Source organism: Etheostoma spectabile, unplaced genomic scaffold (assembly GCF_008692095.1).
Source record: "Etheostoma spectabile isolate EspeVRDwgs_2016 unplaced genomic scaffold, UIUC_Espe_1.0 scaffold00001871, whole genome shotgun sequence".
Lineage (NCBI taxonomy): Eukaryota > Metazoa > Chordata > Actinopteri > Perciformes > Percidae > Etheostoma > Etheostoma spectabile.
In genome coordinates this window covers 43746-59951 of record NW_022602823.1, presented here as the reverse complement: position 1 = coordinate 59951, position 16206 = coordinate 43746, and the positions used below count along the sequence as shown (strand labels likewise).

At 41.4% G+C, this 16206-nt stretch overlaps 4 non-coding genes across 4 annotated transcripts; all 4 read left to right on the top strand.

Moving 5' to 3' along the window:
* Nucleotides 1-6662: 6662 nt before the first annotated feature.
* On the top strand, nt 6663-6734 carry trnaw-cca (transfer RNA tryptophan (anticodon CCA)). The gene has a single exon. It is a non-coding gene; the product is annotated as a tRNA-Trp (tRNA).
* Nucleotides 6735-12038: 5304 nt separating this feature from the next.
* trnaw-cca (transfer RNA tryptophan (anticodon CCA)) lies at nt 12039-12110 on the top strand. The gene has a single exon. It is a non-coding gene; the product is annotated as a tRNA-Trp (tRNA).
* Nucleotides 12111-14547: 2437 nt separating this feature from the next.
* On the top strand, nt 14548-14618 carry trnaw-cca (transfer RNA tryptophan (anticodon CCA)). Its single transcript has one exon. It is a non-coding gene; the product is annotated as a tRNA-Trp (tRNA).
* Nucleotides 14619-15746: 1128 nt separating this feature from the next.
* Nucleotides 15747-15818, top strand: trnaw-cca (transfer RNA tryptophan (anticodon CCA)). Its single transcript has one exon. It is a non-coding gene; the product is annotated as a tRNA-Trp (tRNA).
* The last annotated feature ends 388 nt before the right edge of the window (nt 15819-16206 follow it).

The window sequence follows — 16206 nt, the reverse complement described above, 5'->3', positions numbered from 1 at the left end:
TGGTAAAGCTAACACAACTCGTTTTACATACGCTGTTCGGGACATCTTTTTTACTTCACTGTCCCACCATTGCCTGAAATACAATGTAACCCATATTCTGGAAGTTTACGGTCGGTTGCTGCTAGCTTTTGAGCTAGCTGTTGCCGTATTTTGGCTAACATTACCTCCGGTTGATGCTAACGTTATGTTCCCGATTCTGTTTGTTGGTTTGTCAGTGTTTTAGAATGATTAATTAAAACTTATTACAGCTATATTATAGGCCTAGCATAGGCTACATGGTTATATTAGTGGAGGTAAAGTTAACATTAAATCGTTACCTTTACATTTTGCCAATCTAGCTAGTTAACATTTAGGCTATGTATTTTTTTTTTAAATACCCATTTTATATGTCGGGTGACAGGAAAAGTGTCACATACGTGTGTGAGTGTGTGTGTGTGTGTGTGTGTGTGTGCGTGTGCGTGTGTGTGTGTGTTTCAGGCCTGTGTGGGATTACTAACAAAGTGTACACAGAGTGTAATTTCCCCACTGGGGATCAATAAATATTATATATTAAATTATATTAATCAAAAAGAAAGCTGATGTGTGTATGTATTAATCAAAAAGAACGTATAGGCATATATGCACATGCATATATGCATTAAAAAGAACAGATATGCAATAATCAAAAAGAAAGTTGATGTGTATAATTATTAATCTAAATGAAAGTTGATGTGTATATACATTAATCTAGCGCGTCTGACTCCAGATCAGAAGGTTGCGTGTTCAAATCACGTTGTGGTCAAATGTCCAGGGGTGGCAGTAGCTCAGTCTGTAGGGAGTTAGATTGGGGACCATCATGTGAAGTCCCCATGCGGACCAAAGAATGGAGTGTGGGCACTGCCAGGTGCACTTGTGCAAGGCTTGCAGCCCACTCGCTCTGACAGTTCTCTCGTGTGTGCATAAACAGGTCCTGAGAGTGTGTATTTCAGGCCTGTGTGTGATTAGTAACAGAGTGTAAATTGTAATTTCCCCACTGAGGATCATTAAATTATTTTAATCAATAAGAAAGATGATGTGTACATGCATTAACTGGTGTAGATGGAACATCGTAAGCACCTTTGATCCGCATTAAAGGATCAAAAGCATTCCTTTGATGTGCCAACATTCTATTTTTTACAGTGAGATATCTGATTGGTGGAACTCTCTGTTACCATGGAAATGTTCACTGCACCTGCAAACTCACCAACAGCCCTATTTCATGCTACTTTGACAAATTCTTTGCTTTTCAGAATTTACATTAACAAATAATAAGTTACTTTCTTTTTGATTAATGCATATACACATCAACTTTCTTTTTGATTTATAAATGTACACATCAACTTTCTTTTTGATTTATAAATGTACACATCAACTTTCGTTTCATTAAATAATCACCATTCATTATGTTCACGTCAACTTTATTTTAGATTGATTCACATAAACTTTTTTGATATTGATGCATATACACATCAACTTTCTTTACATTATATCATCACTCTTCATTATGTCATGTATACACATCAGCTTTATTTTTGATTAATGCATATACACATCAGCTTTATTTTTGATTAATGCATATACACATCAGCTTTATTTTTGATTAATGCATATACACATTAACTTTATTTTAGATTAATGCACATACACATCGACTTTCTTTCTGATTAATGCATATACACATCAACTTTCTTTCTGATTAACGCATATACAGATCAAAATGCTTTTCATTATATCATCACACTTCATTATGTCCTCATCACAATTCATTATGTCATTATCACAATTCATTATGTCATCATCACAATTCATTATGTCATATATACACATCAACTTTCTTTTTGATTAACATACAATATTTATTGATCCCCAGTGGGGAAATTACAATTTGTTAGTGATCACACACAGGCCTGAAATACACACACATGCTCAGGACCATGCACAAATGGAGAGAGGTATGAGTGAGTGGGCTGCCAGCTGGACCAGCACCCTGAGCAGTTGGGGGGAGGGGGGGGGTTCAGTGCCTTGCGAGCAAGTGGCATCTCTCCAGCCACCAATCCACACTCTTTACTTTGGTCCACATGGGCACTTGCAGAGGCCGACTGAGCTACTTACACCACTAAACATTTGACCCCGAGTGATTTAAACACACAACCTTCTGATCTGGAGTCAGACACACTGCCGTTGCGCCACGAGATCCACTGATTAATGCATATACACATCAACTTTCTTTTAGATTGATGCATATACACATCAACTTTATTTGTTAATAAGATCACATAAGATCCCCAGTGGGAAAATTGCAATTTACACTCTGTTAGTAACCACACACAGGTCTGAAAAACACTCACACACGCTCAGGACCTATTCATGCACAAATGGAGAGATGTCAGAGTGAGTGGGCTGCCAGCTGGACCTGTGCCTTTGGGGGGGGTTCAGTGCCTTGCTCAAGAGTACCTGGCAGTGCCCAGGAGGTGAAGTGGCATCTCTTCAGCCACATGTGGACTTGAACCGTCATTGTATTATACTTAGACTTATCTTTATTGATCCTTTTGGGATGACTCCCTCAAGGAAATTGAAAGTTACAGCAGCAGTTTTAGCAAGAAAAAGAAATAAAAAATGGATGAAAAAAGACAGTATAAAGACAGCAAAATAACAATAATAAGAACAACAATAAGAACATTCGTCAAATAAACAAAGAAAAGACCATAAATTATTATTAAAGTGTCAGTGTTGAGTCCAGTGTTAAAGTGATAAAGTGACCAGGTGTGAATTTAAGTCCAGGTGTGCATGTATGTTTGTCTGTATGTGTACTGTACGTATGTATGTGTACTGTGTGTATATATGTATGTATGTGTGTATGTATGTATGTATGTATGTATGTGTATTGTCCTCTCTGCCCTATTTCCGTCTCCCCCCTAGTGAGGAGTTGTACAGTCTGATGGCATGAGGGACAAAGGAGTCCTTAAGGCTGAATCCCATTCCTTCCCCTTACCCCTACCCCTTGGCCCTTACCCCTACCCCTTGGCCCTTGAAACCAAGGGGTAGGGGTAAGGGGTGAAAACATACCCCTATGAATTGGGACACCACTTGGTGACATCACCATACAGTATTGATCACAAACCTCCAAGATGCCGTCTAGGTCTGTTGATTGTGTGGGTTTGGACAACAGTGTTATATATTTTATAGTTATTTTAGGTTCACTTTGGTAGTGCAGAGTACTTATCTGTGTAGTACTTAGGTCTGTTTGCAATACAAATGTGTATACACATGCATCATGTGTACATATACATACATATACACCCTGTATACATGGTGTGTGTATATCTGTTTCAGTTATCACCGTTTTGAATGTCATTGATGTTCACAAAAACATTTTGTTGACAAAAATCTGTCTTTATTGGTGATAAATTGAACATAACAGGCAAAAACGTTACATAAAATAATGTTACAGAACCATTGTCAACTATTAGAACCATAACTAACATGTCGCACACAATAAAAGGCACTCATGTGTAAAACTAAAAAAATACACACAAGACCACAAACAAACTACACACACACTACACTGTTGTAGCTACAGCTGCTCTGATATTCCAGACCAGTCTGGAGCCTTTTGGCCAGTAACCCCCCCTCACATATCATCAGTGTCCCATATCAAAACCAACAACAATATAACAAGTGCATGAACAATGAACAGGAATTAATTAAATATTATTACAATAATAGTAGGCTACCAATGCAATAATGAATGGGTACAACATGAACATATGAATTAGGAAAGTCTGCTCGTTTGCAGCCCCAACCTGGATCAGCTGCTGTGTCCTCCTGTGTCCTCCTGTGTGAGACAGGGCGGTATATGTTAAGCACGTAGCGATGTATCATAGACCGTTAATATATATATAGCTATACAATCTATGCGATCTATACAGTCCATTCAAGGCAGAAATATGTGGACTGTTCAACGTTAGCGTTAGCGATTAGCGTTAGCGATTAGCGTTAGCATTGCAAGCTAGCGATTTTAAAAAGTTTCAGTTAGGAACATGGGTACACATGTACAGGACTGCATAGACCACAAAACAAGACTGTCGTAACTTTTTAATCAATTATTTAAACCTGAAAGTACTTACATCATGTGTCTCTCTGGTTGATGCAGCAGCCACACACTGCCTGTGTGTTTTCTAGTGAGGTCGCGTTCACACTAGATCCGTAGGGGTATACAGCCCTTGATCCATGCCCTACCCCTAGCTCGTAATACGTATTGGACCGGCACTAGGTGCCGCGTGAACGCGCAAAAGGTAGGGGAAGGGCCAAGGGGTAGGGGTAAGGGGAAGGAATGGGATTCAGCCTAAGTCTGTTGGTCCGGCATTTGGGAAGGAGCAGCCTTCCACTGAACCGGCTCCTCTGGGTGCTGATGACGGTGTGCAGGGGGTGGCTGGCATTTTCAGTAATGTCCAGCAGTTTGTCCAATGTCCTTCTCTCTGCCACCGTCACCAGTGATTCCAGCTTCATGCCGACCACAGAGCCGGCCCGCCTGATCAGTTTTTCCAGCCTGTGGATGTCCTTCTTTGTTATGCTGCCCCCCCAGCACACCACAGTGTAGAAGAGGACACTGGTGACCACAGACTGGTAGAACATCCACAGCAGTTTGCTGCAGTTTTTAAAGGAGCGCAGTCTCCTCAGGAAGTACAGCCGGCTCTGTGTCTTCCTATACAGGTGGCTGCTGTGTGTTGTCCAGTCCAGTTTGTTGTCCAGCCACAGCCCGAGGTATTTGTATGATTCAACTGCCTCCACCTCAACTCCCTCTAGCAGGACTGGTCTTGGTCTGGACCTCCCAAAGTCAACGACCAGCTCCTTCATCTTAGAGGTGTTGAGCTGTAGGCAGTTAGTGCGACACCAGAGAGCAAAGTCCCCCACCAGACTCCGATACTCCTCCTCCCTGTCACCCCTGATACACCCAACGATGGCTGTGTCATCTGCGTACTTCTGTATGTGACACAGCTCTGAGTTGTAACAGTCCGAGGTGTACAGGGTGAAGAGAAGAGGGGCCAGCACTGTGCCCTGGGGGGCTCCAGTGCTGCTGACCACAGTATCAGACATGATGTCCTTCAGCCTAAAGTACTGTGGCCTGTCGGTGAGGTAGTCTCTGATCCAGTGTACCAGATAGGGGTCCACTCCCATCCTGATCAATTTGTCCTGGAGTATAGGGGGCCGGATGGTATTGAAGGCACTGTAGAAGTCCAAGAAGAGGACCCTCACTGTGCCATTCCCCTTATCCAGATGGGTGTGGACCCGGTGTAGCAGGTAGAGGATGGCGTCCTCCACACCTAAATCTGGCTGGTACGCAAACTGTAGGAGGTCCTGGGCGTGCTGTACCTGGGGTCTGAGGAGGCTGAGGAAGAGCCGCTCCAACGTCTTCATCAGGAGTGAAGTGAGTGCCACCGGTCGGAAGTCATTCAGCTCGCTGGGCCTGTTCTTCTTGGGAACTGGAACGATGAAGGATGTCTTCCAAAGGGTGGGCACTCTCCCTAGCTGCAGGCTAAGGTTGAAGATCCGTTGGAGCGGCTCCCCAGTTCTGCAGCGCAGGTCTTCAGCAGTCTCGGACACACTTTATCCGGGCCTGCTGCTTTCCTGGGCCGGAGCTTCCTCAGCTGCTCTCTGACCTGGTCTGTGGTGATGTGGGGCGGGGACTGTATTAAGGAGAAGGAGGGGGTATTGTGGTGTTGGGGGGGAGGTGTGTAGACTGTGTAGACGTGGTGGTGTCAGGGGGGAGGTGTGTGGAGGGAAGGGAACATTGCTGCAGTGAGGGTGAGTTGGGGTGGGGTGGGCAAAGGCTGGTTAAACCTGTTGAAAAAGTTATTCAGCTCCTTGGCCATCTCCATTGTCCCCCAAGTTGTTCTGGTCTTTGTGTTGTGACCTGTGATGGTCCTCACACCTTCCCAGACCTCCCTCATGTTGTTCTCCCTCAGCTTCTGCTCCACCTTCCTCCTGTAGCTGTCCTTAGCTTCCCTCACACAGTGTTTCACCTCCCGCTGTGCTGTCTTCATGGCCTCCCTGTCTCTGCTCCTGAAGGTAGCCTTCTTCCTGTTAAGGACAGCCTTAACCTCCCGTGTTACCCATGGCTTGTTATTAGGGTAACAGCGTACAGTCTTGATAGGGGAGACCACGTCTGCGCAAATAAACACAAAACACATCAAAGACCTGAATCACATCAATCACCTAAACACATCAAACACCTGAAACACATCAAACACTTGAAACATATAAAACACCTGAAACACATCAAACACATCAAAGACATAAAAGACAATAACATCTGAAACACATTAATCACCAGCTTCAGGTAAGGAGGCCTCAAAGACCAACTGCTTTTGCATCGAACGGTCCCTGCGTTCTGAAAGCGAGGCCTCCAAAGACAAACTGCTTTCGCAGCGCCTGGTCTCTGCCGAAGGGAGATTTCTGTGTCTTTTTTGATTCAAAACCAGGTTGATTTGCAATATGAATACTGTGAAAGTAACAAAACACTTAACACATGTATATGCATTAACCAAAAAGAAAGTTAATCTGTATGCATTAATCAGAAAAAAAGTTCATGTGTATATGCATTAATCAAAAAGAAATTTGATCTGTACATGCATTAGTCATAAGACCTTGTGGCGCAACGGTAGCGCGTCTGACTCCAGATCAGAAGGTTGCGTGTTCAAATCACGTCAGGGTCAAATGTTGGTGGGTGGCAGTAGTTGGGTGTCCTTCACCAGCAGGGTGAGCATCAAAGGCTTCATTTCCTGTATTAACATAGGCTTTTATGCACCAATTTACATATACATCTAATACCTGAAAACATTAAAAACATCTAACACCTGAAACACCTGAATCACTTCAGAACCTGAAACACATCAAAGACATCAAACACCTGGAACACATCCAACACCGGAAGCACAAACAGATCAAACACCTGAAACATATCAAACACATCAAAGACACCTGAAACACATCAAACCTGAAACACATCAAACACGTGAAACACATCAAACATCTGAAACAGATAAAACACGTCAAATGCTTGAAACTAATCAAACACCTGAAAACATCAAACACCTGAAACAAATCAAAAACCTAAACATATCAAACACCTGAAAAACATCAAATACATCAAACACATCAAGACATCAAGCGAGTGAAACATATAAAAACATCAAAAACCTGAAACAAATCAAAAACCTAAAACATATCAAACACCTGAAACACATCAAATACATCAAACACATCAAAGACATCAACACCTGAAACACATAAAAGACATTAAACACATCAAAGACCTGAAACACATCAAATAACAGAAACACAAACACAGCAAACACCTGAAACACATAGAACACCGGAAGCACAAACACATAAAAAACATAAAACACATCAAAGACATAAAACACCTGAAACACATCAAACACATCAAAGACATCAAACACCTGAAACACATAAAAAACATCAAACACCTGAAACACATCAAACACCTGGAACACATCAAAAACCTAAAACACATCAAACACCTGAAACACCTGAAAGATATCAAACACATGAAACACCTGAAACAAATCAAACACCTTAAACACATCAAATACCTGAAACACATCAAACATATCAAACAACTCAAACACCTGAAACAAATTGAACACCTGAAACACATCAAACACTTGAAACATATCAAACACCTGAAACACATCAAACACCTGAAAGATATCAAAAACATCAAACATCTCGAACGTCTGAAACAAATTGAACACCTGAAACACATGAAACACCTGAAACATATCAAACACATGAAACACATCAAACACATGAAACACATCAAGCACCTGAAACACATCAAACATTTGAAACACATCAAACATTTGAAACACATCAAACACCTGAAACACATCAAACATCTGAAACACATCAAACACCTGAAACAAATCAAACACCTAAAACATATCAAACACCTGAAACACATCAAACACATCAAATACATCAAACACCTGAAACACATCAAACACATCAAGCACCTGAAACATATAAAAACATCAAAAACCTGAAACACATAAAAACATCAAAGACCTGAAACACATCAAATAACAGAAACACAAACACAGCAAACACCTGAAACACATAGAACACCGAAAGCACAAACACATAAAAAACATATAAACACATCAAAGACATAAAACACCTGAAACACATGAAACACATCAAAGACATCAAACACCTGAAACATAAAAAAACATCAAAAACCTAAAACACATCAAACACCTGAAACACCTGAAATATATCAACACATGAAACACCTGAAACAAATCAAACACCTTAAACACATCAAATACCTGAAACACATCAAACATATCAAACAACTCAAACACCTGAAACAATTGAACACCTGAAACACATCAAACACTTGGAAAATATCAAATCCCTGAAACAAATCAAACACATGAAACATATCAAGCACCTGAAACACATCAAACATCTGAAACAAATAAAACACCTGAAACACCTGAAACACATCAAACACCTGAAACCCATCAAAAACAGAAAACACATCAAACACCTGAAACCCTGAAAAACATCAAACACATCATCAAACACCTGAAACAAATCAAACACCTTAAACACATCAAATACCTGAAACACATCAAACATATCAAACAACTCAACCACCTGAAACAAATTGAACACCTGAAACACATCAAACACTTGAAAACTATCAAACCCCTGAAACCTATCAAACACATGAAACATATCAAGCACCTGAAAAAACATCCAAACATCTCAAACACATCAAACACCTGAAACACATCAAACATTTCAAACACATGTAACCCGTCAAATGCCTGAAACTAATCAAACACATCAAACACCTGAAAGACATCAAACACCTGAAACATATCAAAGACATCACACACCTGAAACAAATCAAAAAATTTAAACACATCTCAAATTCAAAAAAAATCAAAGACCTGTAACACATCAAACACATCAAACACCTGAAACACGTTAAACAACTGACACACATCAAACACATCAAACAGCTGAAACACATCAAACACCTGAAACACATTAAAAACATCAAATACCTGAAACACATGAAACACCTGAAACTCATCAAACACATCAAAAACATCAAACACCTGAAACACATGAAAGACCTGGAACGAGTAAATGACATTACACACATCAAAGACCTGAAACACATCAAACAACATAAACACAAACACATCAAAGACCTGAATCACATCAATCACCTAAACACATCAAACACCTGAAAAAAATTAAAACACCTGAAACACATCAAAGACATCAAACACCTGAAACACATCCAACACCGGAAGCACAAACAGATCAAACACCTGAAACATATCAAACACATCAAAGACATTAAACACCTAAAAAACATCAAACACCTGAAACACATCAAACACCTGAAACACCTGAAAGATATCAAAAACATCAAAGACATCAAACATCTCAAACATCTGAAACAAATTGAACACCTGAAACACATCAAACACCTGAAACATATCAAACACATGAAACATATCAAGCACCTGAAACACATAAAACATGTGAAACACATCAAACATCTGAAACAGATAAAACACTTGAAACACATCAAACACCTGAAACATATCAAACACATCAAACATCTGAAACATATCAAACACTTGAAACACATCAAACACCTGAAACATATCAAACACCTGAAACACATCAAACACATCAAATACATCAAACTCCTGAAACACATCAAAGACATCAAGCACCTGAAATATATAAAAAACATCAAAAACCTGAAACACATAAAACACATCAAGACATCAACACCTACATCAAACACCTGAAAGATATCAAACACATGAAACACCTGAAACAAATCAAACACCTTAAACACATCAAATACCTGAAACACATCAAACACATCAAACAACTCAAACACCTGAAACAAATTGAACACCTGAAACACATCAAACACTTGAAACATATCAAATCCCTGAAACAAATCAAACACATGAAACACATCTCAAACACAAAAAAAAATCAAACACCTGAAACACGTTAAACAACTGACACACATCAACCACATCAAACACCTGAAACATCACATACTGAAACACATCAAACACATAAACCACATCAAACACCTGAAAACATCAAACACATCAAAGACATAACAGACATTAACACCTGAAACACATTAATCACCAGCTTCAGGTAAGGAGGCCTCAAAGACCACTGCTTTTGCGTCGCACGGTCCCTGCGTTCTGGAAGCGAGGCCTCCAAAGACAAACTGCTTTCACAGCGCCTGGTCTCTGCCGAAGCCGCTAGCCTCCAGCTACCCGGAGAAGAACCCTAAAACTTAAATCAGTCACTTAGACACAAAAAAGTAAGGAAATAGGGTTCAGGTTTTGAAAAACAAAAGTCATCCCTTGAAAGTCATATATTGTAAAAAGGGAGATTTCTGTGCCTTTTTTAATTCATAACCAGGTTGATTTGCAATATGAATACTGTGAAAGTAACAAAACGCTTAATCCACGGAGAAATGCACACATGTATATGCATTAACCAAAAAGAAAGTTAATCTGTAGATGCATTAATCAGAAAAAAAGTTGATGTGTATATTCAATTCAATTCAATTTTATTTCGGGTATCAATATACATTAATCAAAAAGAAATCTGATGTGTACATGCATTAATCAGCAGACCTTGTGGCACAACGGTAGCGTTTCTGACTCCAGATCAGAAAGTTGCGTGTTCAAATCATGTCAGGGTCAAATGTTGGTGGGTGGTAGAAGCCCAGTATGTGGTAGTTGGATGTCCTCTCCCAGCAAGGATTTGAGCATCAAAGGCTTCATTTCCTGTATTCACATAACCTTTTATGTACTAATACCTGAAACATATCAAAAACATCTAACACCTGAAACACCTGAATCACTTCAAACACCTGTAACACATCAAACACCTGAAACACATCAAACACCTGAAACACATGTCTGTTTTAGTTACAGAGTGAGGCATCGCACTTCTGTTCCATCTTTGTTGAGAGTTTCTCAGTACCTAGGTAAGGATTACAAGCCAGTCAGCAGCAGAGTATGAGGGTGTGCCATGCTAACAACTAGCCGACCATTATAACGTGTTATACAAAGTGACGTTCAGTCGCCACGGAAGTACAGGCTGGACTACAGTAGAGCTGTTTGGAGCAGTTTGTGAACAGTGTTTTCTGTTGGAGATGGTACGTCGCTTTGGGGGGGGTGACTTTTGGCTTTTTTTTCAGACTTGTTTTAAGCTTGCTGAAGCGCATTCATGATCCCTAATACCTTTCTAAACCACTTACCTTGGTCCCTGACCCCTGCCCTCAGAGCTGGTAGTTCTGTTCCTCTGCGGAGCCAGTCAGGTCCTCTTCTCTGGCTGACTGGAGGTCACCAGCTTCAGGTAAGGAGGCCTCAAAGACCAACTGCTTTGCGTGTTCCGGTCCCTGCGTTCTGGCAGCAAGGCCTCCAAAGACAAACTGCTTTCGCAGCATCTGGTCCTTGTCTTCTGGAAGCAAGTCCTCCAAAGACAAACTGCTTTCGCAGCATCTGGTCCTTGTCTTCTGGAAGCAAGTCCTCCAAAGACAAACTGCTTTCGCAGCGCCTGGTCTCTGCCGAAGCCGCTGGCCTCCAGCTACCCGGAGAAGAACCCTTAAACTTAAATCAGTCACTTAGATACAAAAAAGTAAGGAAATAGGGTTCAAGTTTTGAAAAACAAAAGTGATCCCTTGAAAGTCATATATTGTAAAAAGGGAGATTTCTGTGTCTTTTTTGATTCAAAACCAGGTTGATTTTCAATATGAATACTGTGAAAGTAACAAAACGCTTAATCCACGGAGAAATGCACACATGTATATGCATTAACCAAAAAGAAAGTTAATCTGTATATGCATTAATCAGAAAAAAAGTTCATATGTATATGCATTAATCAAAAAGAAATTTGATCTGTACATGCATTAGTTAGCAGACCTTGTGGCGCAACGGTAGTGCGTCTGACTCCAGATCAGAAGGTTGCGTGTTCAAATCACGTCAGGGTCAAATGTTGATGGGTGGCAGTAGCTCAATATGTGGTAGTTGGGTGTCCTCCCCCAGCAAGGATTTGATCATCAACGGCTATTGTATTACATCTAACACCTGAAACACCTGAATCACTTCAGACACCTGAAACACATCAAACAACTGAAAAACATCAATCACCTGAATCACATATAACACCTGAAACACATTTCTGTTTTAGTTACAGAGTGAGGCATCGCACTTCTCTTTCATCTTTGTTGAGAGTTGCACATGTGCAGTATGTAGGTAAGGATTACAAGCCAATCAGGAGCAGAGTATGAGGGTGTGCCATGCTAACAACTAGCCGAGCATTATAACGTGTGATACAAAGTGACGCTCGGTCGCCACGGAAGTAAAGGCTGGACTACAGTAGAGCTGTCTGGAGCAGTTTGTGAACAGTGTTTTCTGTTGGAGATGGTACGTCGCTTTGGGGGGGGTGACTTTTGGCTTTTTTTTCAGACTTGTTTAAGCTTGCTGAAGCGCATTCATGATCCCTAATACCTTTCTAAACCACTTACCTTGGTCCCTGACCCTGCCCTCAGAGCTGGTAGTTCTGTTCCTCTGCGGAGCCAGTCAGGTCTCTCTCTGGCTGACTGGAGGTCACCAGCTTCAGGTAAGGAGGCCTCAAAGACCAACTGCTTTGCGTGTTCCGGTCCCTGCGTTCTGGCAGCAAGGCCTCCAAAGACAAACTGCTTTCGCAGCATCTGGTCCTTGTCTTCTGGAAGAAAGTCCTCCAAAGACAAACTGCTTTCGCAGCATCTGGTCCTTGTCCGGAAGCAAGTCCTCCAAAGACAAACTGCTTTCGCAGCGCTGGTCTCTGCCGAAGCGCTGGCCTCCAGCTACCGGAGAAGAACCCTTAAACTAAATCAGTCACTTAGATGACAAAAAGTAAGGAAATAGGGTTCAGTTTTGAAAAACAAAAGTGTGATCCCTTGAAAGTCATATATTGTAAAAAGGGAGATTTCTGTGTCTTTTTGATTCAAAACCAGGTTGATTTTCAATATGAATACTGTGAAAGTAACAAACGCTTAATCCACGGAGAAATGCACACATGTATATGCATTAACCAAAAAGAAGTAATCTGTATATGCATTAATCAGAAAAAAAGTTCATATGTATATACATTAATCAAAAAGAAATTTGATCTGTACATGCATTAGTTAGTAGCAGACCTTGTGGCGCAACGGTTAGTGCGTCTGACTCCAGATCAGAAGGTTGCGTGTCAAATCACGTCAGGGTCAAATGTTGATGGGTGGCAGTAGCTCAATATGTGGTAGTTGGGTGTCCTCCCCAGCAAGGATTTGATCATCAACGGTATTGTATTACATCTAACACCTGAATCACTTCAGACACCTGAAACACATCAAACAACTGAAAAACATCAATCACCTGAATCACATATAACACCTGAAACACATTTCTGTTTTAGTTACAGAGTGAGGCATCGCACTTCTCTTTCATCTTTGTTGAGAGTTGCACATGTGCAGTATGTAGGTAAGGATTACAACCAATCAGGAGCAGAGTATGAGGGTGTGCCATGCTAACAAACTAGCCGAGCATTATAACGTGTGATACAAGTGACGCTCGGTCGCCACGGAAGTAAAGGCTGGACTACAGTAGAGCTGTCTGGAGCAGTTTGTGAACAGTGTTTTCTGTTGGAGATGGTACGTCGCTTTGGGGGGGGTGACTTTTGGCTTTTTTTTCAGACTTGTTTTAAGCTTGCTGAGCGCATTCATGATCCCTAATACCTTTCTCTAAACCACTTACCTTGGTCCCTGACCCCTGCCCTCAGAGCTGGTAGTTCTGTTCCTCTGCGGAGCCAGTCAGGTCCTCTTCTCTGGCTGAATGGAGGTCACCAGCTTCAGGAAGGAGGCCTCAAAGACCAACTGCTTTGCGTGTTCCGGTCCCTGCGTTCTGGCAGCAAAGGCCTCCAAAGACAAACTGCTTTCGCAGCATCTGTCCTTGTTTCTCTGGAAGAAAGTCCTCCAAAGACAAACTGCTTTCGCAGCATCTGGTCCTTGTCTTCTGGAAGCAAGTCCAAAGACAAACTGCTTTCGCAGCGCCTGGTCTCTGCCGAAGCCGCTGGCCTCCCGCTACCGGGAGAACACCCTTAAACTTAAATCAGTCACTTAGATACAAAAGTAAGGAAATAGGGTTCAAGTTTTGAAAAACAAAAGTGATCCCTTGAAAGTCATATATTGTAAAAAAGGGGAGTTTCTGTGTCTTTTTTGATTAAAAACAGGTTGATTTTCAATATGAATACTGTGAAAGTAACAAAACGCTTAATCCACGGAGAAATGCACACATGTATATGCATTAAACCAAAAGAAAGTTAATCTGTATATGCATAATCAGAAAAAAAGTTCATAGTATATACATTAATCAAAAAGAAATTTGATCTGTACATGCATAGTTAGCAGACCTTGTGGCGCAACGGTAGTGCGTCTGACTCCAGATCAGAGGTTGCGTGTTCAAATCACGTCAGGGTCAAATGTTGATGGGTGGCAGTAGCTCAATATGTGGTAGTTGGGTGTCCTCCCCCAGCAAGGATTGATCATCAACGGCTATGTATTACATCTAACACCTGAATCACTTCAGACACGAAACACATCAAACAACTGAAAAAACATCAATCACCTGAATCACATATAACACCTGAAACACATTTCTGTTTTAGTACAGAGTGAGGCATCGCACTTCTCTTTCATCTTTGTTGAGAGTTGCACATGTGCAGTATGTAGGTAAGGATACAAGCCAATCAGGAGCAGAGTATGAGGGTGTGCCATGCTAACAACTAGCCGAGCATTATAACGTGTGATACAAAGTGACGCTCGGTCGCCACGGAAGTAAAGGCTGGACTACAGTAGAGCTGTCTGGAGCAGTTTGTGAACAGTGTTTTCTGTTGGAGATGGTACGTCGCTTTGGGGGGGGTGACTTTTGGCTTTTTTTTCAGACTTGTTTTAAGCTTGCTGAAGCGCATTCATGATCCCTAATACCTTTCTAAACCACTTACCTTGGTCCCTGACCCCTGCCCTCAGAGCTGGTAGTTCTGTTCCTCTGCGGAGCCAGTCAGGTCCTCTTCTCTGGCTGACTGGAGGTCACCAGCTTCAGGTAAGGAGGCCTCAAAGACCAACTGCTTTGCGTGTTCCGGTCCCTGCGTTCTGGCAGCAAGGCCTCCAAAGACAAACTGCTTTTCGCAGCATCTGGTCCTTGTCTTCTGGAAGCAAGTCCTCCAAAGACAAACTGCTTTCGCAGCGCCTGGTCTCTGCCGAAGCTGCTGGCCTCCAGCTACCCGGAGAAGAACCCTTAAACTTAAATCAGTCACTTAGATACAAAAAAGTAAGGAAATAGGGTTCAAGTTTTGAAAAACAAAAGTGATCCCTTGAAAGTCATATATTGTAAAAAGGGAGATTTCTGTGTCTTTTTGATTCAAAACCAGGTTGATTTCAATATGAATACTGTGAAAGTAACAAAACGCTTAATCCACGGAGAAATGCACACATGTATATGCATTAACCAAAAAGAAAGTTAATCTGTATATGCATTAATCAGAAAAAAAGTTCATATGTATATGCATTAATCAAAAAGAAATTTGATCTGTACATGCATTAGTTAGCAGACCTTGTGGCGCAACGGTAGTGCGTCTGACTCCAGATCAGAAGGTTGCGTGTTCAAATCACGTCAGGGTCAAATGTTGATGGGTGGCAGTAGCTCAATATGTGGTAGTTGGGTGTCCTCCCCCAGCAAGGATTTGATCATCAACGGCTATTGTATTACATCTAACACCTGAATCACTTCAGACACCTGAAACACATCAAACAACTGAAAAACATCAATCACCTGAATCACATATAACACCTGAAACACATTTCTGTTTTAGTTACAGAGTGAGGCATCGCACTTCTCTTTCATCTTTGTTGAGAGTTGCACATGTGCAGTATGTAGGTAAGGATTACAAGCCAATCAGGAGCAGAGTATGAGGGTGTGCCATGCTAACAACTAGCCGAGCATTATAACGTGTGATACAAAGTGACGCTCGGTCGCCACGGAAGTAAAGGCTGGACTACAGTAGAGCTGT